Below are 25,000 nucleotides of genomic sequence, written 5' to 3'. Positions count from 1 at the left end.
TAACCACTATACGATCACGGCGAGCTACTTAGGCTCAATAACGTACAGTGACATGAAGAAATTATAATTCGGAACACTCAGGGCTACTCCTGTGATAGGCTGAATGTGTTCATTGCTTCCTCATTCCTTATACAAAGGCTTTATCTCCTCAGTGGTTGATAGGCTGAAACCGTTTCCTGGCCGCCTGCTTGTGAACTGGCAGGAGTCAAAGATCACACATACACTGGTGGGCCTGTGATGGGACACCAATGCAGAGAAACACACCTGGCGCAGATATTCTATTCTGTTTATTAGACCTGCATCTCCCCTGTACCTCCTCAAGCCATCTGTATGTGAAGCAAGAAAGAGTTAAGGAACGGTCCATCTACACTTTTATTGGGAGGATGCTGCCGTGAGCTCCTCCCAGCTAATCACACAAACAGCAGTAAAGCAAGATAACTACACAGTTAGGGGGGACTGCATGGTTAGGTTTTTGAGGAATTATTGAAACTGACCTCAGTGACCCATAATCAGAGCTGTGGCTAATGACTGCATGCCTAATTATGATGAAGCAAGCACCATGGCTCGTAGGGGCCCCACAACACACTTTTCTTAGCTCATTGAATTAAAGTATAAACTTCTGCCATGTGTGAGTGGTAAAGGCTTGTTAATTTTGTTGCTTTTCAAATTCACGTCTGACAACAAGACGAAGGAACATTGGGGCATCAGACGCTTTGGAAAGTAGCCACCAACCGCAGAGAAAGAGAGAAAGAGGGAAAAGACAGTATGAGGTGTGGAGAAAACAGCAGCAGGTACAAGGAGCTCAAATGAGATTAATGGCGCCTAAATAGAGCACGTAAAGGAACAGTTACAAATCTAAGAAAAGGGAAAGAAAAGACTAGGAAAAAACACAGAAAGAGCTTGTAGATGAAATTCTCTTCCAGGAACAGCAGGTTATGAGAAATTACACAGGGAGCAGTTAAGCTTGTAACACGGGGGAGAATAGAAAAGAAAATGCAGTTTTATGAAGTGTGTTTGCCTAATCCAGCTAGCACTTTTATTTTATTTCTCTATTTGCTTCTTTTATTGGTAAAGTAAGTTTCAAGTGCATGCACAGGTATGACCGAGAGAGCCAGGGTATAATAATTTGAAGCGTTTGCACCAGCGCTAATGAAGGACGAGAGTTATAGCAAAGATATGAAAGGGGGAGCGATAATAAATATGTGATATGGCAATAGTGACACCAAAATAAGCCACCTATTTATAAAACTGACATGGAAGAAATACTAAAGGTTAATTTCTGAAATTGTAGCCGATGTTAAAAAGATTCTCGTTGTCGGCAGGATTCGAACCTGCGCGGGGAGACCCCAATGGATTTCTAGTCCATCGCCTTAACCACTCGGCCACAACAACTGACTGCAAGGTGTGTGCACATAATCTGTATGCAAGTTTTCAAGGTGTCCCACAGCAAATTCCTGATATTCTGCAATGCACTTTTTAAAAATAAGGTTTTTTTCAGCAGGCACATTCTCTCCTAAAAACAAAAATTGCATGCGTATATCTCTAGTTTGGAATACCATAGGCTTGCATGCATACTCTCATGGGTCACTCAAGTTTTTTGGACCCTATTGCACTCTGTTTTCGTGCTGCTTTTAGTATATGTCCCATATTAAAGAAGTCTACCATCTTTGAGTATTTGAGGCTCCTTTGTAAGTGCTTTATATTTTTTCCTTGAAGAGCTATATAATAAAGGGGTCCGGGAAGGATTGCATTTATGGAAGATAAAAGAAGGCCCACTTGTCTCACCAAATGCTGTAGAGAAACCTGATGTTTTACTCATGTTATCCTTAGTTCGTTTTTGTTAGACCTTGCATTCTTAAGGTGGTCCCAACCCCACCTTATTGCTTTTCACCTCCGCATTTTGCTGTATCTTTTTGTTGGCCTTAGGACTCTGATCACTTTATCGCTACTAATCAGTGCTGAAGTGCACGTGCTTCTTCCCTAATCATGTGTATAATTGGAGTATACCTGACTGACAGATTTAATTTACTTGAAAGCCCCTTGTAAAGTGGTATACCATATACCCAGGGACTGATTGTGCCGCCCAAAGAAATAGCATTTCAAACCTGTCTCAAGCCTGCTACTGCAGTGCCTGTGCTGCAGTGTACTGCCACTTCGACTTGGCATTTAAAACTACTTGCCAAGCCTTAAACTCCAATTTTATTACATATCAGTAACCCCTAAGGTAGGCCCTAGGTAGTCCTAGGGGCATCATGCTATGTAAGTAAAAGGTAAGACATGTACTGTGGTAGTTTGTATGTCCTAGTAGTATCAAACAGTCTATTACATTTTTCACTACTGTGAGGTCTGCCCCTCTCATAGGTTAGCATTGGGTATTCCCTTATACTTATTGGGGGGTAATTCCATATCAGAGAGGAGAAGCTTTATTTATTTATTGATAAATCCTATCTACTGGTGAGGTTGGATTTAATCTTACTATTGTATAAATGCCATTTTTAGAGAGTGAGCATTTCTCTGCACTTACTGCTCTATTTGCATTGAAACCTGTCTTCGATTGACGTCTGGATTGGGCTGCGAGACAGCTACATATGTGCATTCCCTGTAGACAGCCACAACACAGGTCACTCAACTGCAACTGCATTCATCTGCATTCTGATTGGCCTGGGGGAGAGCTCCGCTCCCCTTACCGCAAATATGTTCAAGAACGATAATTTATGTCAGTAAGTACAGTATACCTACATCTTATAATCATGTGTGTTTAAATAATTTGTTGTTAGATCGTTTAAATATTGAAAAGGATCTGTTTTTAATAGACATTTTACAAAACAACTGGTACATTTGTGAATTCTGTAAAGGAAAATCCCAACTGCCGTGACATTGCCAACCACAATGCCGTGACTCAGATTCGAACCGAGGTTACTGCGGCCACAACGCAGAGTACTAACCACTATACGATCACGGCGAGCTACTTGGGCTCAATAACGTACAGTGACATGAAGAAAATATAATTCGGAACACTCAGGGCTACTCCTGTGATAGGCTGAATGTGTTCATTGCTTCCTCATTCCTTATACAAAGGCTTTATCTCCTCAGTGGTTGATAGGCTGAAACCGTTTCCTGGCCGCCTGCTTGTGAACTGGCAGGAGTCAAAGATCACACATACACTGGTGGGCCTGTGATGGGACACCAATGCAGAGAAACACACCTGGCGCAGATATTCTATTCTGTTTATTAGACCTGCATCTCCCCTGTACCTCCTCAAGCCATCTGTATGTGAAGCAAGAAAGAGTTAAGGAACGGTCCATCTACACTTTTATTGGGAGGATGCTGCCGTGAGCTCCTCCAAGGTAATCACACAAACAGCAGTAAAGCAAGATAACTACACAGTTAGGGGGGACTGCATGGTTAGGTTTTTGAGGAATTATTGAAACTGACCTCAGTGACCCATAATCAGAGCTGTGGCTAATGACTACATGCCTAATTATGATGAAGCAAGCACCATGGCTCGTAGGGGCCCCACAACACACTTTTCTTAGCTCATTGAATTAAAGTATAAACTAATGCCATGTGTGAGTGGTAAAGGCTTGTTAATTTTGTTGCTTTTCAAATTCACGTCTGACAACAAGACGAAGGAACATTGGGGCATCAGACGCTTTGGAAAGTAGCCACCAACCGCAGAGAAAGAGAGAAAGAGGGAAAAGACAGTATGAGGTGTGGAGAAAACAGCAGCAGGTACAAGGAGCTCAAATGAGATTAATGGCGCCTAAATAGAGCACGTAAAGGAACAGTTACAAATCTAAGAAAAGGGAAAGAAAAGACTAGGAAAAAACACAGAAAGAGCTTGTAGATGAAATTCTCTTCCAGGAACAGCAGGTTAAGAGAAATTACACAGGGAGCAGTTAAGCTTGTAACACGGGGGAAAATAGAAAAGAAAATGCAGTTTTATGAAGTGTGTTTGCCTAATCCAGCTAGCACTTTTATTTTATTTCTCTATTTGCTTCTTTTATTGGTAAAGTAAGTTTCAAGTGCATGCACAGGTATGACCGAGAGAGCCAGGGTATAATAATTTGAAGCGTTTGCACCAGCGCTAATGAAGGACGAGAGTTATAGCAAAGATATGAAAGGGGGAGCGATAATAAATATGTGATATGGCAATAGTGACACCAAAATAAGCCACCTATTTATAAAACTGACATGGTAGAAATACTAAAGGTTAACTTCTGAAATTGTAGCCGATGTTAAAAAGATTCTCGTTGTCGGCAGGATTCGAACCTGCGCGGGGAGACCCCAATGGATTTCTAGTCCATCGCCTTAACCACTCGGCCACAACAACTGACTGCAAGGTGTGTGCACATAATCTGTATGCAAGTTTTCAAGGTGTCCCACAGCAAATTCCTGATATTCTGCAATGCACTTTTTAAAAATAAGGTTTTTTTCAGCAGGCACATTCTCTCCTAAAAACAAAAATTGCATTCGTATATCTCTAGTTTGGAATACCATAGGCTTGCATGCATACTCTCATGGGTCACTTAAGTTTTTTGGACCCTATTGCACTCTGTTTTCGTGCTGCTTTTAGTATATGTCCCATATTAAAGAAGTCTACCATCTTTGAGTATTTGAGGCTCCTTTGTAAGTGCTTTATATTTTTTCCTTGAAGAGCTATATAATAAAGGGGTCCGGGAAGGATTGCATTTATGGAAGATAAAAGAAGGCCCACTTGTCTCACCAAATGCTGTAGAGAAACCTGATGTTTTACTCATGTTATCCTTAGTTCGTTTTTGTTAGACCTTGCATTCTTAAGGTGGTCCCAACCCCACCTTATTGCTTTTCACCTCCGCATTTTGCTGTATCTTTTTGTTGGCCTTAGGACTCTGATCACTTTATCGCTACTAATCAGTGCTGAAGTGCACGTGCTTCTTCCCTAATCATGTGTATAATTGGAGTATACCTGACTGACAGATTTAATTTACTTGAAAGCCCCTTGTAAAGTGGTGTACCATATACCCAGGGACTGATTGTGCCGCCCAAAGAAATAGCATTTCAAACCTGTCTCAAGCCTGCTACTGCAGTGCCTGTGCTACAGTGTACTGCCACTTCGACTTGGCATTTAAAACTACTTGCCAAGCCTTAAACTCCAATTTTATTACATATCAGTAACCCCTAAGGTAGGCCCTAGGTAGTCCTAGGGGCATCATGCTATGTAAGTAAAAGGTAAGACATGTACTGTGGTAGTTTGTATGTCCTAGTAGTATCAAACAGTCTATTACATTTTTCACTACTGTGAGGTCTGCCCCTCTCATAGGTTAGCATTGGGTATTCCCTTATACTTTTTGGGGGGTAATTCCATATCAGAGAGGAGAAGCTTTATTTATTTATTGATAAATCCTATCTACTGGTGAGGTTGGATTTAATCTTACTATTGTATAAATGCCATTTTTAGAGAGTGAGCATTTCTCTGCACTTACTGCTCTATTTGCATTGAAACCTGTCTTCGATTGACGTCTGGATTGGGCTGCGAGACAGCTACATATGTGCATTCCCTGTAGACAGCCACAACACAGGTCACTCAACTGCAACTGCATTCATCTGCATTCTGATTGGCCTGGGGGAGAGCTCCGCTCCCCTTACCGCAAATATGTTCAAGAACGATAATTTATGTCAGTAAGTACAGTATACCTACATCTTATAGTCATGTGTGTTTAAATAATTTGTTGTTAGATCGTTTAAATATTGAAAAGGATCTGTTTTTAATAGACATTTTACAAAAACAACTGGTACATTTGGGAATTCTGTAAAGGAAAAACCCAACTGCCGTGACATTGCCAACCACAATGCCGTGACTCGGATTCGAACCGAGGTTGCTGCAGCCACAACGCAGAGTACTAACCACTATACGATCACGGCGAGCTACTTGGGCTCAATAACGTACAGTGACATGAAGAAAATATAATTCGAAACACTCAGGGCTACTCCTGTGATAGGCTGAATGTGTTCATTGCTTCCTCATTCCTTATACAAAGGCTTTATCTCCTCAGTGGTTGATAGGCTGAAACCGTTTCCTGGCCGCCTGCTTGTGAACTGGCAGGAGTCAAAGATCACACATACACTGGTGGGCCTGTGATGGGACACCAATGCAGAGAAACACACCTGGTGCAGATATTCTATTCTGTTTATTAGACCTGCATCTCCCCTGTACCTCCTCAAGCCATCTGTATGTGAAGCAAGAAAGAGTTAAGGAACGGTCCATCTACACTTTTATTGGGAGGATGCTGCCGTGAGCTCCTCCCAGCTAATCACACAAACAGCAGTAAAGCAAGATAACTACACAGTTAGGGGGGACTGCATGGTTAGGTTTTTGAGGAATTATTGAAACTGACCTCAGTGACCCATAATCAGAGCTGTGGCTAATGACTACATGCCTAATTATGATGAAGCAAGCACCATGGCTCGTAGGGGCCCCACAACACACTTTTCTTAGCTCATTGAATTAAAGTATAAACTTCTGCCATGTGTGAGTGGTAAAGGCTTGTTAATTTTGTTGCTTTTCAAATTCACGTCTGACAACAAGACGAAGGAACATTGGGGCATCAGACGCTTTGGAAAGTAGCCACCAACCGCAGAGAAAGAGAGAAAGAGGGAAAAGACAGTATGAGGTGTGGAGAAAACAGCAGCAGGTACAAGGAGCTCAAATGAGATTAATGGCGCCTAAATAGAGCACGTAAAGGAACAGTTACAAATCTAAGAAAAGGGAAAGAAAAGACTAGGAAAAAACACAGAAAGAGCTTGTAGATGAAATTCTCTTCCAGGAACAGCAGGTTAAGAGAAATTACACAGGGAGCAGTTAAGCTTGTAACACGGGGGAGAATAGAAAAGAAAATGCAGTTTTATGAAGTGTGTTTGCCTAATCCAGCTAGCACTTTTATTTTATTTCTCTATTTGCTTCTTTTATTGGTAAAGTAAGTTTCAAGTGCATGCACAGGTATGACCGAGAGAGCCAGGGTATAATAATTTGAAGCGTTTGCACCAGCGCTAATGAAGGACAAGAGTTATAGCAAAGATATGAAAGGGGGAGCGATAATAAATATGTGATATGGCAATAGTGACACCAAAATAAGCCACCTATTTATAAAACTGACATGGAAGAAAAACTAAAGGTTAACTTCTGAAATTGTAGCCAATGTTAAAAAGATTCTCGTTGTCGGCAGGATTCGAACCTGCGCGGGGAGACCCCAATGGATTTCTAGTCCATCGCCTTAACCACTCGGCCACAACAACTGACTGCAAGGTGTGTGCACATAATCTGTATGCAAGTTTTCAAGGTGTCCCACAGCAAATTCCTGATATTCTGCAATGCACTTTTTAAAAATAAGGTTTTTTTCAGCAGGCACATTCTCTCCTAAAAACAAAAATTGCATTCGTATATCTCTAGTTTGGAATACCATAGGCTTGCATGCATACTCTCATGGGTCACTTAAGTTTTTTGGACTCTATTGCACTCTGTTTTCGTGCTGCTTTTAGTATATGTCCCATATTAAAGAAGTCTACCATCTTTGAGTATTTGAGGCTCCTTTGTAAGTGCTTTATATTTTTTCCTTGAAGAGCTATATAATAAAGGGGTCCGGGAAGGATTGCATTTATGGAAGATAAAAGAAGGCCCACTTGTCTCACCAAATGCTGTAGAGAAACCTGATGTTTTACTCATGTTATCCTTAGTTCGTTTTTGTTAGACCTTGCATTCTTAAGGTGGTCCCAACCCCACCTTATTGCTTTTCACCTCCGCATTTTGCTGTATCTTTTTGTTGGCCTTAGGACTCTGATCACTTTATCGCTACTAATCAGTGCTGAAGTGCACGTGCTTCTTCCCTAATCATGTGTATAATTGGAGTATACCTGACTGACAGATTTAATTTACTTGAAAGCCCCTTGTAAAGTGGTGTACCATATACCCAGGGACTGATTGTGCCGCCCAAAGAAATAGCATTTCAAACCTGTCTCAAGCCTGCTACTGCAGTGCCTGTGCTGCAGTGTACTGCCACTTCGACTTGACATTTAAAACTACTTGCCAAGCCTTAAACTCCAATTTTATTACATATCAGTAACCCCTAAGGTAGGCCCTAGGTAGTCCTAGGGGCATCATGCTATGTAAGTAAAAGGTAAGACATGTACTGTGGTAGTTTGTATGTCCTAGTAGTATCAAACAGTCTATTACATTTTTCACTACTGTGAGGTCTGCCCCTCTCATAGGTTAGCATTGGGTATTCCCTTATACTTTTTGGGGGGTAATTCCATATCAGAGAGGAGAAGCTTTATTTATTTATTGATAAATCCTATCTACTGGTGAGGTTGGATTTAATCTTACTATTGTATAAATGCCATTTTTAGAGAGTGAGCATTTCTCTGCACTTACTGCTCTATTTGCATTGAAACCTGTCTTCGATTGACGTCTGGATTGGGCTGCGAGACAGCTACATATGTGCATTCCCTGTAGACAGCCACAACACAGGTCACTCAACTGCAACTGCATTCATCTGCATTCTGATTGGCCTGGGGGAGAGCTCCGCTCCCCTTACCGCAAATATGTTCAAGAACGATAATTTATGTCAGTAAGTACAGTATACCTACATCTTATAGTCATGTGTGTTTAAATAATTTGTTGTTAGATCGTTTAAATATTGAAAAGGATCTGTTTTTAATAGACATTTTACAAAAACAACTGGTACATTTGGGAATTCTGTAAAGGAAAAACCCAACTGCCGTGACATTGCCAACCACAATGCCGTGACTCGGATTCGAACCGAGGTTGCTGCGGCCACAACGCAGAGTACTAACCACTATACGATCACGGCGAGCTACTTGGGCTCAATAACGTACAGTGACATGAAGAAATTATAATTCGGAACACTCAGGGCTACTCCTGTGATAGGCTGAATATGTTCATTGCTTCCTCATTCCTTATACAAAGGCTTTATCTCCTCAGTGGTTGATAGGCTGAAACCGTTTCCTGGCCGCCTGCTTGTGAAATGGCAGGAGTCAAAGATCACACATACACTGGTGGGCCTGTGATGGGACACCAATGCAGAGAAACACACCTGGCGCAGATATTCTATTCTGTTTATTAGACCTGCATCTCCCCTGTACCTCCTCAAGCCATCTGTATGTGAAGCAAGAAAGAGTTAAGGAACGGTTCATCTACACTTTTATTGGGAGGATGCTGCCATGAGCTCCTCCCAGCTAATCACACAAACAGCAGTAAAGCAAGATAACTACACAGTTAGGGGGGACTGCATGGTTAGGTTTTTGAGGAATTATTGAAACTGACCTCAGTGACCCATAATCAGAGCTGTGGCTAATGACTGCATGCCTAATTATGATGAAGCAAGCACCATGGCTCGTAGGGGCCCCACAACACACTTTTCTTAGCTCATTGAATTAAAGTATAAACTTCTGCCATGTGTGAGTGGTAAAGGCTTGTTCATTTTGTTGCTTTTCAAATTCACGTCTGACAACAAGACGAAGGAACATTGGGGCATCAGACGCTTTGGAAAGTAGCCACCAACCGCAGAGAAAGAGAGAAAGAGGGAAAAGACAGTATGAGGTGTGGAGAAAACAGCAGCAGGTACAAGGAGCTCAAATGAGATTAATGGCGCCTAAATAGAGCACGTAAAGGAACAGTTACAAATCTAAGAAAAAGGAAAGAAAAGACTAGGAAAAAACACAGAAAGAGCTTGTAGATGAAATTCTCTTCCAGGAACAGCAGGTTAAGAGAAATTACACAGGGAGCAGTTAAGCTTGTAACACGGGGGAGAATAGAAAAGAAAATGCAGTTTTATGAAGTGTGTTTGCCTAATCCAGCTAGCACTTTTAATTTATTTCTCTATTTGCTTCTTTTATTGGTAAAGTAAGTTTCAAGTGCATGCACAGGTATGACCGAGAGAGCCAGGGTATAATAATTTGAAGCGTTTGCACCAGCGCTAATGAAGGACGAGAGTTATAGCAAAGATATGAAAGGGGGAGCGATAATAAATATGTGATATGGCAATAGTGACACCAAAATAAGCCACCTATTTATAAAACTAACATGGAAGAAATACTAAAGGTTAACTTCTGAAATTGTAGCCGATGTTAAAAAGATTCTCGTTGTCGGCAGGATTCGAACCTGCGCGGGGAGACCCCAATGGATTTCTAGTCCATCGCCTTAACCACTCGGCCACAACAACTGACTGCAAGGTGTGTGCACATAATCTGTATGCAAGTTTTCAAGGTGTCCCACAGCAAATTCCTCATATTCTGCAATGAACTTTTTAAAAATAATGTTTTTTTCAGCAGGCACATTCTCTCCTAAAAACAAAAATTGCATGCGTATATCTCTAGTTTGGAATACCATAGGCTTGCATGCATACTCTCATGGGTCACTCAAGTTTTTTGGACCCTATTGCACTCTGTTTTCATGCTGCTTTTAGTATATGTCCCATATTAAAGAAGTCTACCATCTTTGAGTATTTGAGGCTCCTTTGTAAGTGCTTTATATTTTTTCCTTGAAGAGCTATATAATAAAGGGGTCCGGGAAGGATTGCATTTATGGAAGATAAAAGACGGCCCACTTGTCTCACCAAATGCTGTAGAGAAACCTGATGTTTTACTCATGTTATCCTTAGTTCGTTTTTGTTAGACCTTGCATTCTTAAGGTGGTCCCAACCCCACCTTATTGCTTTTCACCTCCGCATTTTGCTGTATCTTTTTGATGGCCTTAGGACTCTGATCACTTTATCGCTACTAATCAGTGCTGAAGTGCACGTGCTTCTTCCCTAATCATGTGTATAATTGGAGTATACCTGACTGACAGATTTATTTACTTGAAAGCCCCTTGTAAAGTGGTATACCATATACCCAGGGACTGATTGTGCCGCCCAAAGAAATAGCATTTCAAACCTGTCTCAAGCCTGCTACTGCAGTGCCTGTGCTGCAGTGTACTGCCACTTCGATTTGGCATTTAAAACTACTTGCCAAGCCTTAAACTCCAATTTTATTACATATCAGTAACCCCTAAGGTAGGCCCTAGGTAGTCCTAGGGGCATCATGCTATGTAAGTAAAAGGTAAGACATGTACTGTGGTAGTTTGTATGTCCTAGTAGTATCAAACAGTCTATTACATTTTTCACTACTGTGAGGTCTGCCCCTCTCATAGGTTAGCATTGGGTATTCCCTTATACTTTTTGGGGGGTAATTCCATATCAGAGAGGAGAAGCTTTATTTATTTATTGATAAATCCTATCTACTGGTGAGGTTGGATTTAATCTTACCATTGTATAAATGCCATTTTTAGAGAGTGAGCATTTCTCTGCACTTACTGCTCTATTTGCATTGAAACCTGTCTTCGATTGACGTCTGGATTGGGCTGCGAGACAGCTACATATGTGCATTCCCTGTAGACAGCCACAACACAGGTCACTCAACTGCAACTGCATTCATCTGCATTCTGATTGGCCTGGGGGAGAGCTCCGCTCCCCTTACCGCAAATATGTTCAAGAACGATAATTTATGTCAGTAAGTACAGTATACCTACATCTTATAATCATGTGTGTTTAAATAATTTGTTGTTAGATCGTTTAAATATTGAAAAGGATCTGTTTTTAATAGACATTTTACAAAAACAACTGGTACATTTGGGAATTCTGTAAAGGAAAAACCCAACTGCCGTGACATTGCCAACCACAATGCCGTGACTCGGATTCGAACCGAGGTTGCTGCGGCCACAACGCAGAGTACTAACCACTATACGATCACGGCAAGCTACTTGGGCTCAATAACGTACAGTGACATGAAGAAATTATAATTCGGAACACTCAGGGCTACTCCTGTGATAGGCTGAATGTGTTCATTGCTTCCTCATTCCTTATACAAAGGCTTTATCTCCTCAGTGGTTGATAGGCTGAAACCGTTTCCTGGCCGCCTGCTTGTGAACTGGCAGGAGTCAAAGATCACACATACACTGGTGGGCCTGTGATGGGACACCAATGCAGAGAAACACACCTGGCGCAGATATTCTATTCTGTTTATTAGACCTGCATCTCCCCTGTACCTCCTCAAGCCATCTGAATGTGAAGCAAGAAAGAGTTAAGGAACGGTCCATCTACACTTTTATTGGGAGGATGCTGCTGTGAGCTCCTCCCAGCTAATCACACAAACAGCAGTAAAGCAAGATAACTACACAGTTAGGGGGGACTGCATGGTTAGGTTTTTGAGGAATTATTGAAACTGACCTCAGTGACCCATAATCAGAGCTGTGGCTAATGACTGCATGCCTAATTATGATGAAGCAAGCACCATGGCTCGTAGGGGCCCCACAACACACTTTTCTTAGCTCATTGAATTAAAGTATAAACTTCTGCCATGTGTGAGTGGTAAAGGCTTGTTAATTTTGTTGCTTTTCAAATTCACGTCTGACAACAAGACGAAGGAACATTGGGGCATCAGACGCTTTGGAAAGTAGCCACCAACCGCAGAGAAAGAGAGAAAGAGGGAAAAGACAGTATGAGGTGTGGAGAAAACAGCAGCAGGTACAAGGAGCTCAAATGAGATTAATGGCGCCTAAGTAGAGCACGTAAAGGAACAGTTACAAATCTAAGAAAAGGGAAAAAAAAGACTAGGAAAAAACACAGAAAGAGCTTGTAGATGAAATTCTCTTCCAGGAACAGCAGGTTAGGAGAAATTACACAGGGAGCAGTTAAGCTTGTAACACGGGGAAGAATAGAAAAGAAAATGCAGTTTTATGAAGTGTTTTTGCCTAATCCAGCTAGCACTTTTATTTTATTTCTCTATTTGCTTCTTTTATCGGTAAAGTAAGTTTCAAGTGCATGCACAGGTATGACCGAGAGAGCCAGGGTATAATAATTTGAAGCGATTGCAGCAGCGCTAATGAAGGACGAGAGTTATAGCAAAGATATGAAAGGGGGAGCGATAATAAATATGTGATATGGCAATAGTGACACCAAAATAAGCCACCTATTTATAAAACTGACATGGAAGAAATACTAAAGGTTAACTTCTGAAATTGTAGCCGATGTTAAAAAGTTTCTCGTTGTCGGCTGGATTCGAACCTGCGCGGGGAGATCCCAATGGATTTCTAGTCCATCGCCTTAACCACTCGGCCACAACAACTGACTGTAAGGTGTGTGCACATAATCTGTATGCAAGTTTTCAAGGTGTCCCAGAGCAAATTCCTGATATTCTGCAATGCACTTTTTAAAAATAATGTTTTTTTCAGCAGGCACATTCTCTCCTAAAAACAAAAATAGCATGCGTATATCTCTAGTTTGGAATACCATAGGCTTGCATGCATACTCTCATGGGTCACTCAAGTTTTTTGGACCCTATTTCACTCTGTTTTCGTGCTGCTTTTAGTATATGGCCCATATTACAGAAGTCTACCATTTTTGAGTATTTGAGGCTCCTTTGTAAGTGCTTTATATTTTTTCCTGGAAGAGCTATATAATAAAGGGGTCCGGGAAGGATTGCATTTATGGAAGATAAAAGAAGGCCCACTTGTCTCACCAAATGCTGTAGAGAAACCTGATGTTTTACTCATGTTATCCTTAGTTCGTTTTATTTTAGACCTTGCATTCTTAAGGTGGTCCCAACCCCACCTTATTGCTTTTCACCTCCGCATTTTGCTGTATCTTTTTGTTGGCCTTAGGACTCTGATCACTTTATCGCTACTAATCAGTGCTGAAGTGCACGTGCTTCTTCCCTAATCATGTGTATAATTAGAGTATACCTGACTGACAGATTTAATTTACTTGAAAGCCCCTTGTAAAGTGGTATACCATATACCCAGGGACTGATTGTGCTGCCGAAAGAAATAGCATTTCAAACCTGTCTCAAGCCTGCTACTGCAGTGCCTGTGCTGCAGTGTACTGCCACTTCGACTTGGCATTTAAAACTACTTGCCAAGCCTTAAACTCCAATTTTATTACATATCAGTAACCCCTAAGGTAGGCCCTAGGTAGTCCTAGGGGCATCATGCTATGTAAGTAAAAGGTAAGACATGTACTGTGGTAGTTTGTATGTCCTAGTAGTATCAAACAGTCTATTACATTATTCACTACTGTGAGGTCTGCCCCTCTCATAGGTTAGCATTGGGTATTCCCTTATACTTTTTGGGGGGTAATTCCATATCAGAGAGGAGAAGCTTTATTTATTTATTGATAAATCCTATCTACTGGTGAGGTTGGATTTAATCTTACTATTGTATAAATGCCATTTTTAGAGAGTGAGCATTTCTCTGCACTTACTTCTCTATTTGCATTGAAACCTGTCTTCGATTGACGTCTGGATTGGGCTGCGAGACAGCTACATATGTGCATTCCCTGTAGACAACCACAACACAGGTCACTCAACTGCAACTGCATTCATCTGCATTCTGATTGGCCTGGGGGAGAGATCCGCTCCCCTTACCGCAAATATGTTCAAGAACGATAATTTATGTCAGTAAGTACAGTATACCTACATCTTATAATCATGTGTGTTTAAATAATTTGTCGTTAGATCGTTTAAATATTGAAAAGGATCTGTTTTTAATAGACATTTTACAAAAACAACTGGTACATTTGGGAATTCTGTAAAGAAAAAACCCAACTGCCGTGACATTGCCAACCACAATGCCGTGACTCGGATTCGAACCGAGGTTGCTGCGGCCACAACGCAGAGTACTAACCACTATACGATCACGTCGATCTACTTCGGCTCAATAACGTACAGTGACATGAAGAAATTATAATTCGGAACACTCAGGGCTACTCCTGTGATAGGCTGAATGTGTTCATTGCTTCCTCATTCCTTATACAAAGGCTTTATCTCCTCAGTGGTTGATAGGCTGAAACCGTTTCCTGGCCGCCTGCTTGTGAACTGGCAGGAGTCACAGATCACACATACACTGGTGGGCCTGTGATGGGACACCAATGCAGAGAAACACACCTGGCGCAGATATTCTATTCTGTTTATTAGACCTGCATCTCCCCTGTACCTCCTCAAGCCATCTGTATGTGAAGCAAGAAAGAGTTAAGGAACGGTCCATCTACACTTTTATTGGGAGGATGCTGCCTTGAGCTCCTCCCAGCTAATCACACAAACAGCAGTAAAGCAAGATAACTACACAGTTAGGGGGGACTGCATGGTTAGGTTTTTGAGGAATTATTGAAACTGACCTCAGTGACCCATAATCAGAGCTGTGGCTAATGACTGCATGCCTAATTATGATGAAGCAAGCACCATGGCTCGTAGGGGCCCCACAACACACTTTTCTTAGCTCATTGAATTAAAGTATAAACTTCTGCCATGTGTGAGTGGTAAAGGCTCGTTAATTTTGTTGCTTTTCAAATTCACGTCTGACAACAAGACGAAGGAACAATGGGGCATCAGACACTTTGGAAAGTAGCCACCAACCGCAGAGAAAGAGAGAAAGAGGGAAAAGACAGTATGAGGTGTGGAGAAAACAGCAGCAGGTACAAGGAGCTCAAATGAGATTAATGGCGCCTAACTAGAGCACATAAAGGAACAGTTACAAATCTAAGAAAAGGGAAAGAAAAGACTAGGAAAAAACACAGAAAGAGCTTGTAGATGAAATTCTCTTCCAGGAACAGCAGGTTAAGAGAAATTACACAGGGAGCAGTTAAGCTTGTAACACGGGGAGAATAGAAAAGAAAATAAAGTTTTATGAAGTGTGTTTGCCTAATCCAGCTAGCACTTTTATTTTATTTCTCTATTTGCTTCTTTTATTGGTAAAGTAAGTTTCAAGTGCATGCACAGGTATGACCGAGAGAGCCAGGGTATAATAATTTGAAGCGTTTGCACCAGCGCTAATGAAGGACGAGAGTTATAGCAAAGATATGAAAGGGGGAGCGATAATAAATATGTGATATGGCAATAGTGACACCAAAATAAGCCACCTATTTATAAAACTAACATGGAAGAAATACTAAAGGTTAACTTCTGAAATTGTAGCCGATGTTAAAAAGATTCTCGTTGTCGGCAGGATTCGAACCTGCGCGGGGAGACCCCAATGGATATCTAGTCCATCGCCTTAACCACTCGGCCACAACAACTGACTGCAAGGTGTGTGCACATAATCTGTATGCAAGTTTTCAAGGTGTCCCACAGCAAATTCCTGATATTCTGCAATGAACTTTTTAAAAATAATGTTTTTTTCAGCAGGCACATTCTCTCCTAAAAACAAAAATTGCATGCGTATATCTCTAGTTTGGAATACCATAGGCTTGCATGCATACTCTCATGGGTCACTCAAGTTTTTTGGACCCTATTGCACTCTGTTTTCATGCTGCTTTTAGTATATGTCCCATATTAAAGAAGTCTACCATCTTTGAGTATTTGAGGCTCCTTTGTAAGTGCTTTATATTTTTTCCTTGAAGAGCTATATAATAAAGGGGTCCGGGAAGGATTGCATTTATGGAAGATAAAAGAAGGCCCACTTGTCTCACCAAATGCTGTAGAGAAACCTGATGTTTTACTCATGTTATCCTTAGTTCGTTTTTGTTAGACCTTGCATTCTTAAGGTGGTCCCAACCCCACCTTATTGCTTTTCACCTCCGCATTTTGCTGTATCTTTTTGTTGGCCTTAGGACTCTGATCACTTTATCGCTACTAATCAGTGCTGAAGTGCACGTGCTTCTTCCCTAATCATGTGTATAATTGGAGTATACCTGACTGACAGATTTAATTTACTTGAAAGCCCCTTGTAAAGTGGTATACCATATACCCAGGGACTGATTGTGCCGCCCAAAGAAATAGCATTTCAAACCTGTCTCAAGCCTGCTACTGCAGTGCCTGTGCTGCAGTGTACTGCCACTTCGACTTGGCATTTAAAACTACTTGCCAAGCCTTAAACTCCAATTTTATTACATATCAGTAACCCCTAAGGTAGGCCCTAGGTAGTCCTAGGGGCATCATGCTATGTAAGTAAAAGGTAAGACATGTACTGTGGTAGTTTGTATGTCCTAGTAGTATCAAACAGTCTATTACATTTTTCACTACTGTGAGGTCTGCCCCTCTCATAGGTTAGCATTGGGTATTCCCTTATACTTTTTGGGGGGTAATTCCATATCAGAGAGGAGAAGCTTTATTTATTTATTGATAAATCCTATCTACTGGTGAGGTTGGATTTAATCTTACTATTGTATAAATGCCATTTTTAGAGAGTGAGCATTTCTCTGCACTTACTGCTCTATTTGCATTGAAACCTGTCTTCGATTGACGTCTGGATTGGGCTGCGAGACAGCTACATATGTGCATTCCCTGTAGACAGCCACAACACAGGTCACTCAACTGCAACTGCATTCATCTGCATTCTGATTGGCCTGGGGAGAGGTCCGCTCCCCTTACCGCAAATATGTTCAAGAACGATAATTTATGTCAGTAAGTACAGTATACCTACATCTTATAATCATGTGTGTTTAAATAATTTGTCGTTAGATCGTTTAAATATTGAAAAGGATCTGTTTTTAATAGACATTTTACAAAAACAACTGGTACATTTGGGAATTCTGTAAAGGAAAAACCCAACTGCCGTGACATTGCCAACCACAATGCCGTGACTCGGATTCGAACCGAGGTTGCTGCGGCCACAACGCAGACTACTAACCACTATACGATCACGGCGAGCTACTTGGGCTCAATAACGTACAGTGACATGAAGAAATTATAATTCGGAACACTCAGGGCTACTCCTGTGATAGGCTGAATGTGTTCATTGCTTCCTCATTCCTTATACAAAGGCTTTATCTCCTCAGTGGTTGATAGGCTGAAACCGTTTCCTGGCCGCCTGCTTGTGAACTGGCAGGAGTCAAAGATCACACATACACTGGTGGGCCTGTGATGGGACACCAATGCAGAGAAACACACTTGGCGCAGATATTCTATTCTGTTTATTAGACCTGCATCTCCCCTGTACCTCCTCAAGCCATCTGTATGTGAAGCAAGAAAGAGTTAAGGAACGGTTCATCTACACTTTTATTGGGAGGATGCTGCCGTGAGCTCCTCTCAGCTAATCACACAAACAGCAGTAAAGCAAGATGACTACACAGTTAGGGGGGACTGCATGGTTAGGTTTTTGAGGAATTATTGAAACTGACCTCAGTGACCCATAATCAGAGCTGTGGCTAATGACTGCATGCCTAATTATGATGAAGCAAGCACCATGGCTCGTAGGGGCCCCACAACACACTTTTCTTAGCTCATTGAATTAAAGTATAAACTTCTGCCATGTGTGAGTGGTAAGGGCTCGTTAATTTTGTTGCTTTTCAAATTCACGTCTGACAACAAGACGAAGGAACAATGGGGCATCAGACACTTTGGAAAGTAGCCACCAACCGCAGAGAAAGAGAGAAAGAGGGAAAAGACAGTATGAGGTGTGGAGAAAACAGCAGCAGGTACAAGGAGCTCAAATGAGATTAATGGCGCCTAAATAGAGCACATAAAGGAACAGTTACAAATCTAAGAAAAGGGAAAGAAAAGACTAGGAAAAAACACAGAAAGAGCTTGTAGATGAAATTCTCTTCCAGGAACAGCAGGTTAAGAGAAATTACACAGGGAGCAGTTAAGCTTGTAACTCGGGGAGAATAGAAAAGAAAATGCAGTTTTATGAAGTGTGTTTGCCTAATTCAGCTAGTACTTTTATTTTATTTCTCTATTTGCTTCTTTTATTGGTAAAGTAAGTTTCAAGGGCATGCACAGGTATGACCGAGAGAGCCAGGGTATAATAATTTGAAGCGTTTGCACCAGCGCTAATGAAGGACGAGAGTTATAGCAAAGATATGAAAGGGGAAGCAATAATAAATATGTGATATGGCAATAGTGACACCAAAATAAGCCACCTATTTATAAAACTGACATGGAAGAAAAACTAAAGGTTAACTTCTGAAATTGTAGCCGATGTTAAAAAGATTCTCGTTGTCGGCAGGATTCGAACCTGCGCGGGGAGACCCCAATGGATTTCTAGTCCATCGCCTTAACCACTCGGCCACAACAACCGACTGTAAGGCGTGTGCACATAATCTGTATGCAAGTTTTCAAGGTGTCCCACAGCAAATTCCTGATATTCTGCAATGCACTTTTAAAAAATAATGTTTCTTTCAGCAGGCACATTCTCTCCTGAAAACAAAAATTGCATGCGTTTATCTCTAGTTTGGAATACCATAGGCTTGCATGCATACTCTCATGGGTCACTCAAGTTTTTTGGACCCTATTGCACTCTGTTTTCATGCTGCTTTTAGTATATGTCCCATATTAAAGAAGTCTACCATCTTTGAGTATTTGAGGCTCCTTTGTAAGTGCTTTATATTTTTTCCTTGAAGAGCTATATAATAAAGGGGTCCGGGAAGGATTGCATTTATGGAAGATAAAAGAAGGCCCACTTGTCTCACCAAATGCTGTAGAGAAACCTGATGTTTTACTCATGTTATCCTTAGTTCGTTTTTGTTAGACCTTGCATTCTTAAGGTGGTCCCAACCCCACCTTATTGCTTTTCACCTCCCCATTTTGCTGTATCTTTTTGTTGGCCTTAGGACTCTGATCACTTTATCGCTACTAATCAGTGCTGAAGTGCACGTGCTTCTTCCCTAATCATGTGTATAATTGGAGTATACCTGACTGACAGATTTAATTTACTTGAAAGCCCCTTGTAAAGTGGTATACCATATACCCAGGGACTGATTGTGCCGCCCAAAGAAATAGCATTTCAAACCTGTCTCAAGCCTGCTACTGCAGTGCCTGTGCTGCAGTGTACTGCCACTTCAACTTGGCATTTAAAACTACTTGCCAAGCCTTAAACTCCAATTTTATTACATATCAGTAACCCCTAAGGTAGGCCCTAGGTAGTCCTAGGGGCATCATGCTATGTAAGTAAAAGGTAAGACATGTACTGTGGTAGTTTGTATGTCCTAGTAGTATCAAACAGTCTATTACATTTTTCACTACTGTGAGGTCTGCCCCTCTCATAGGTTAGCATTGGGTATTCCCTTATACTTTTTGGGGGGTAATTCCATATCAGAGAGGAGAAGCTTTATTTATTTATTGATAAATCCTATCTACTGGTGAGGTTGGATTTAATCTTACTATTGTATAAATGCCATTTTTAGAGAGTGAGCATTTCTCTGCACTTACTGCTCTATTTGCATTGAAACCTGTCTTCGATTGACGTCTGGATTGGGCTGCGAGACAGCTACATATGTGCATTCCCTGTAGACAGCCACAACACAGGTCACTCAACTGCAACTGCATTCATCTGCATTCTGATTGGCCTGGGGAGAGGTCCGCTCCCCTTACCGCAAATATGTTCAAGAACGATAATTTATGTCAGTAAGTACAGTATACCTACATCTTATAATCATGTGTGTTTAAATAATTTGTCGTTAGATCGTTTAAATATTGAAAAGGATCTGTTTTTAATAGACATTTTACAAAAACAACTGGTACATTTGGGAATTCTGTAAAGGAAAAACCCAACTGCCGTGACATTGCCAACCACAATGCCGTGACTCGGATTCGAACCGAGGTTGCTGCGGCCACAACGCAGACTACTAACCACTATACGATCACGGCGAGCTACTTGGGCTCAATAACGTACAGTGACATGAAGAAATTATAATTCGGAACACTCAGGGCTACTCCTGTGATAGGCTGAATGTGTTCATTGCTTCCTCATTCCTTATACAAAGGCTTTATCTCCTCAGTGGTTGATAGGCTGAAACCGTTTCCTGGCCGCCTGCTTGTGAACTGGCAGGAGTCAAAGATCACACATACACTGGTGGGCCTGTGATGGGACACCAATGCAGAGAAACACACCTGGCGCAGATATTCTATTCTGTTTATTAGACCTGCATCTCCCCTGTACCTCCTCAAGCCATCTGTATGTGAAGCAAGAAAGAGTTAAGGAACGGTTCATCTACACTTTTATTGGGAGGATGCTGCCGTGAGCTCCTCTCAGCTAATCACACAAACAGCAGTAAAGCAAGATGACTACACAGTTAGGGGGGACTGCATGGTTAGGTTTTTGAGGAATTATTGAAACTGACCTCAGTGACCCATAATCAGAGCTGTGGCTAATGACTGCATGCCTAATTATGATGAAGCAAGCACCATGGCTCGTAGGGGCCCCACAACACACTTTTCTTAGCTCATTGAATTAAAGTATAAACTTCTGCCATGTGTGAGTGGTAAAGGCTCGTTAATTTTGTTGCTTTTCAAATTCACGTCTGACAACAAGACGAAGGAACAATGGGGCATCAGACACTTTGGAAAGTAGCCACCAACCGCAGAGAAAGAGAGAAAGAGGGAAAAGACAGTATGAGGTGTGGAGAAAACAGCAGCAGGTACAAGGAGCTCAAATGAGATTAATGGCGCCTAACTAGAGCACATAAAGGAACAGTTACAAATCTAAGAAAAGGGAAAGAAAAGACTAGGAAAAAACACAGAAAGAGCTTGTAGATGAAATTCTCTTCCAGGAACAGCAGGTTAAGAGAAATTACACAGGGAGCAGTTAAGCTTGTAACTCGGGGAGAATAGAAAAGAAAATGCAGTTTTATGAAGTGTGTTTGCCTAATTCAGCTAGTACTTTTATTTTATTTCTCTATTTGCTTCTTTTATTGGTAAAGTAAGTTTCAAGGGCATGCACAGGTATGACCGAGAGAGCCAGGGTATAATAATTTGAAGCGTTTGCACCAGCGCTAATGAAGGACGAGAGTTATAGCAAAGATATGAAAGGGGGAGCAATAATAAATATGTGATATGGCAATAGTGACACCAAAATAAGCCACCTATTTATAAAACTGACATGGAAGAAAAACTAAAGGTTAACTTCTGAAATTGTAGCCGATGTTAAAAAGATTCTCGTTGTCAGCAGGATTCGAACCTGCGCGGGGAGACCCCAATGGATTTCTAGTCCATCGCCTTAACCACTCGGCCACAACAACCGACTGTAAGGTGTGTGCACATAATCTGTATGCAAGTTTTCAAGGTGTCCCACAGCAAATTCCTGATATTCTGCAATGCACTTTTAAAAAATAATGTTTTTTTCAGCAGGCACATTCTCTCCTGAAAACAAAAATTGCATGCGTTTATCTCTAGTTTGGAATACTATAGGCTTGCATGCATACTCTCATGGGTCACTCAAGTTTTTTGGACCCTATTGCACTCTGTTTTCGTGCTGCTTTTAGTATATGGCCCATATTACAGAAGTCTACCATCTTTGAGTATTTGAGGCTCCTTTGTAAGTGCTTTATAGTTTTTTCCTTGAAGAGCTATATAATAAAGGGGTCCGGGAAATATTGCATTTATGGAAGATAGAAGAAGGCCCATTTGTCTCACCAAATGCTGTAGAGAAACCTGATGTTTTACTCATGTTATCCTTAGTTCGTTTTTGTTAGACCTTGCATTCTTAAGGTGGTCCCAACCCCACCTTATTGCTTTTCACCTCCGCATTTTGCTGTATCTTTTTGTTGGCCTTAGGACTCTGATCACTTTATCACTACTAATCAGTGCTGAAGTGCACGTGCTTCTTCCCTAATCATGTGTATAATTGGAGTATACCTGACTGACAGATTTAATTTACTTGAAAGCCCCTTGTAAAGTGGTATACCATATACCCAGGGACTGATTGTGCCGCCCAAAGAAATAGCATTTCAAACCTGTCTCAAGCCTGCTACTGCAGTGCCTGTGCTGCAGTGTACTGCCACTTCGACTTGGCATTTAAAACTACTTGCCAAGCCTTAAACTCCAATTTTATTACATATCAGTAACCCCTAAGGTAGGCCCTAGGTAGTCCTAGGGGCATCATGCTATGTAAGTAAAAGGTAAGACATGTACTGTGGTAGTTTGTATGTCCTAGTAGTATCAAACAGTCTATTACATTTTTCACTACTGTGAGATCTGCCCCTCTCATAGGTTAGCATTGGGTATTCCCTTATACTTTTTGGGGGGTAATTCCATATCAGAGAGGAGAAGCTTTATTTATTTATTGATAAATCCTATCTACTAGTGAGGTTGGATTTAACCTTACTATTGTATGAATGCCATTTTTAGAGAGTGAGCATTTCTCTGCACTTACTGCTCTATTTGCATGAAAACCTGTCTTCAATTGACGTCTGGATTGGGCTGCGAGACAGCTACATATGTGCATTCCCTGTAGACAGCCACAACACAGGTCACTCAACTGCAACTGCATTCATCTGCATTCTGATTGGCCTGGGGAGAGCTCCGCTCCCCTTACCGCAAATATATTCAAGAACGATAATTTATGTCAGTAAGTACAGTATACCTACATCTTATAATCATGTGTGTTTAAATAATTTGTCGTTAGATCGTTTAAATATTGAAAAGGATCTGTTTTTAATAGACATTTTACAAAAACAACTGGTACATTTGGGAATTCTGTAAAGGAAAAACCCAACTGCCGTGACATTGCCAACCACAATGCCGTGACTCGGATTCGAACTGAGGTTGCAGCGGCCACAACGCAGAGTACTAACCACTATACGATCACGGCGAGCTACTTGGGCTCAATAACGTACAGTGACATGAAGAAATTATAATTCGGAACACTCAGGGCTACTCCTGTGATAGGCTGAATGTGTTCATTGCTTCCTCATTCCTTATACAAAGGCTTTATCTCCTCAGTGGTTGATAGGCTGAAACCGTTTCCTGGCCGCCTGCTTGTGAACTGGCAGGAGTCAAAGATCACACATACACTGGTGGGCCTGTGATGGGACACCTATGCAGAGAAACACACCTGGCGCAGATATTCTATTCTGTTTATTAGACCTGCATCTCCCCTGTACCTCCTCAAGCCATCTGTATGTGAAGCAAGAAAGAGTTAAGGAACGGTCCATCTACTCTTTTATTGGGAGGATGCTGCGCTGAGCTCCTCCCAGCTAATCACACAAACAGCAGTAAAGCAAGATAACTACACAGTTAGGGGGACTGCATGGTTAGGTTTTTGAGGAATTATTGAAACTGACCTCAGTGACCCATAATCAGAGATGTGGCTAATGACTGCATGCTTATTATGATGAAGCAAGCACCATGGCTCGTAGGGGCCCCACAACACACTTTTCTTAGCTCATTGAATTAAAGTATAAACTTCTGCCATGTGTGAGTGGTAAAGGCTTGTTAATTTTGTTGCTTTTCAAATTCACGCCTGACAACAAGACGAAGGAACATTGGGGCATCAGACGCTTTGGAAAGTAGCCACCAACCGCAGAGAAAGAGAGAAAGAGGGAAAAGGCAGTATGAGGTGTGGAGAAAACAGCAGCAGGTACAGGGAGCTCAAATGAGATTAATGGCGCCTAAATAGAGCACGTAAAGGAACAGTTACAAATCTAAGAAAAGGGAAAGAAAAGACTAGGAAAAAACACAGAAAGAGCTTGTAGATGAAATTCTCTTCCAGGAACAGCAGGTTAAGAGAAATTAAACAGGGAGCAGTTAAGCTTGTAACACGGGGGAGAATAGAAAAGAAAATGCAGTTTTATGAAGTGTGTTTGCCTAATCCAGCTAGCACTTTTATTTTATTTCTCTATTTGCTTCTTTTATTGGTAAAGTAAGTTTCAAGTGCATGCACAGGTATGACCGAGAGAGCCAGGGTATAATAATTTGAAGTGTTTGCACCAGCACTAATGAAGGACGAGAGTTATAGCAAAGATATGAAAGGGGGAGCGATAATAAATATGTGATATGGCAATAGTGACACCAAAATAAGCCACCTATTTATAAAACTGACATGGAAGAAATACTAAAGGTTAACTTCTGAAATTGTAGCAGATGTTAAAAAGATTGTCGTTGTCGGCAGGATTCGAACCTGCGCGGGGAGACCCCAATGGATTTCTAGTCCATCGCCTTAACCACTCGGCCACATCAACTGACTGTAAGGTGTATGCACATAATCTGTATGCAAGTTTACAAGGTGTCCCACAGCAAATTCCTGATATTCTGCAATGCA

General features: G+C 41.3%; 13 non-coding genes across 13 annotated transcripts in view; all 13 read right to left on the bottom strand.

Annotated features, from left to right (window-relative positions):
• TRNAH-GUG (transfer RNA histidin (anticodon GUG)) overlaps positions 1-21 on the bottom strand; it is a 72-nt gene extending 51 nt beyond the window's left edge. Inside the window, exon 1 of the tRNA in view lies at positions 1-21. This exon is cut by the window's left edge and continues 51 nt beyond it. This is a non-coding gene — a tRNA (tRNA-His).
• A 1,289-nt stretch (positions 22-1,310) lies between these two features.
• On the bottom strand, positions 1,311-1,392 carry TRNAS-AGA (transfer RNA serine (anticodon AGA)). The gene has a single exon. It is a non-coding gene; the product is annotated as a tRNA-Ser (tRNA).
• A 1,498-nt stretch (positions 1,393-2,890) lies between these two features.
• Positions 2,891-2,962, bottom strand: TRNAH-GUG (transfer RNA histidin (anticodon GUG)). Its single transcript has one exon. It is a non-coding gene; the product is annotated as a tRNA-His (tRNA).
• Positions 2,963-4,251: 1,289 nt separating this feature from the next.
• Positions 4,252-4,333, bottom strand: TRNAS-AGA (transfer RNA serine (anticodon AGA)). Its single transcript has one exon. It is a non-coding gene; the product is annotated as a tRNA-Ser (tRNA).
• A 1,499-nt stretch (positions 4,334-5,832) lies between these two features.
• Positions 5,833-5,904, bottom strand: TRNAH-GUG (transfer RNA histidin (anticodon GUG)). Its single transcript has one exon. It is a non-coding gene; the product is annotated as a tRNA-His (tRNA).
• A 1,289-nt stretch (positions 5,905-7,193) lies between these two features.
• Positions 7,194-7,275, bottom strand: TRNAS-AGA (transfer RNA serine (anticodon AGA)). Its single transcript has one exon. It is a non-coding gene; the product is annotated as a tRNA-Ser (tRNA).
• Positions 7,276-8,774: 1,499 nt separating this feature from the next.
• Positions 8,775-8,846, bottom strand: TRNAH-GUG (transfer RNA histidin (anticodon GUG)). The gene has a single exon. It is a non-coding gene; the product is annotated as a tRNA-His (tRNA).
• A 1,289-nt stretch (positions 8,847-10,135) lies between these two features.
• On the bottom strand, positions 10,136-10,217 carry TRNAS-AGA (transfer RNA serine (anticodon AGA)). The gene has a single exon. It is a non-coding gene; the product is annotated as a tRNA-Ser (tRNA).
• A 1,498-nt stretch (positions 10,218-11,715) lies between these two features.
• TRNAH-GUG (transfer RNA histidin (anticodon GUG)) lies at positions 11,716-11,787 on the bottom strand. Its single transcript has one exon. It is a non-coding gene; the product is annotated as a tRNA-His (tRNA).
• A 4,231-nt stretch (positions 11,788-16,018) lies between these two features.
• TRNAS-AGA (transfer RNA serine (anticodon AGA)) lies at positions 16,019-16,100 on the bottom strand. Its single transcript has one exon. It is a non-coding gene; the product is annotated as a tRNA-Ser (tRNA).
• A 2,858-nt stretch (positions 16,101-18,958) lies between these two features.
• On the bottom strand, positions 18,959-19,040 carry TRNAS-AGA (transfer RNA serine (anticodon AGA)). The gene has a single exon. It is a non-coding gene; the product is annotated as a tRNA-Ser (tRNA).
• A 2,858-nt stretch (positions 19,041-21,898) lies between these two features.
• On the bottom strand, positions 21,899-21,980 carry TRNAS-AGA (transfer RNA serine (anticodon AGA)). Its single transcript has one exon. It is a non-coding gene; the product is annotated as a tRNA-Ser (tRNA).
• A 2,858-nt stretch (positions 21,981-24,838) lies between these two features.
• TRNAS-AGA (transfer RNA serine (anticodon AGA)) lies at positions 24,839-24,920 on the bottom strand. Its single transcript has one exon. It is a non-coding gene; the product is annotated as a tRNA-Ser (tRNA).
• Between the last annotated feature and the right edge of the window lie 80 nt (positions 24,921-25,000).

This window comes from Lissotriton vulgaris, unplaced genomic scaffold, assembly GCF_964263255.1.
Source record: "Lissotriton vulgaris unplaced genomic scaffold, aLisVul1.2 SCAFFOLD_301, whole genome shotgun sequence".
NCBI lineage: Eukaryota > Metazoa > Chordata > Amphibia > Caudata > Salamandridae > Lissotriton > Lissotriton vulgaris.
This window is presented reverse-complemented; position numbering and strand designations above follow the sequence as displayed.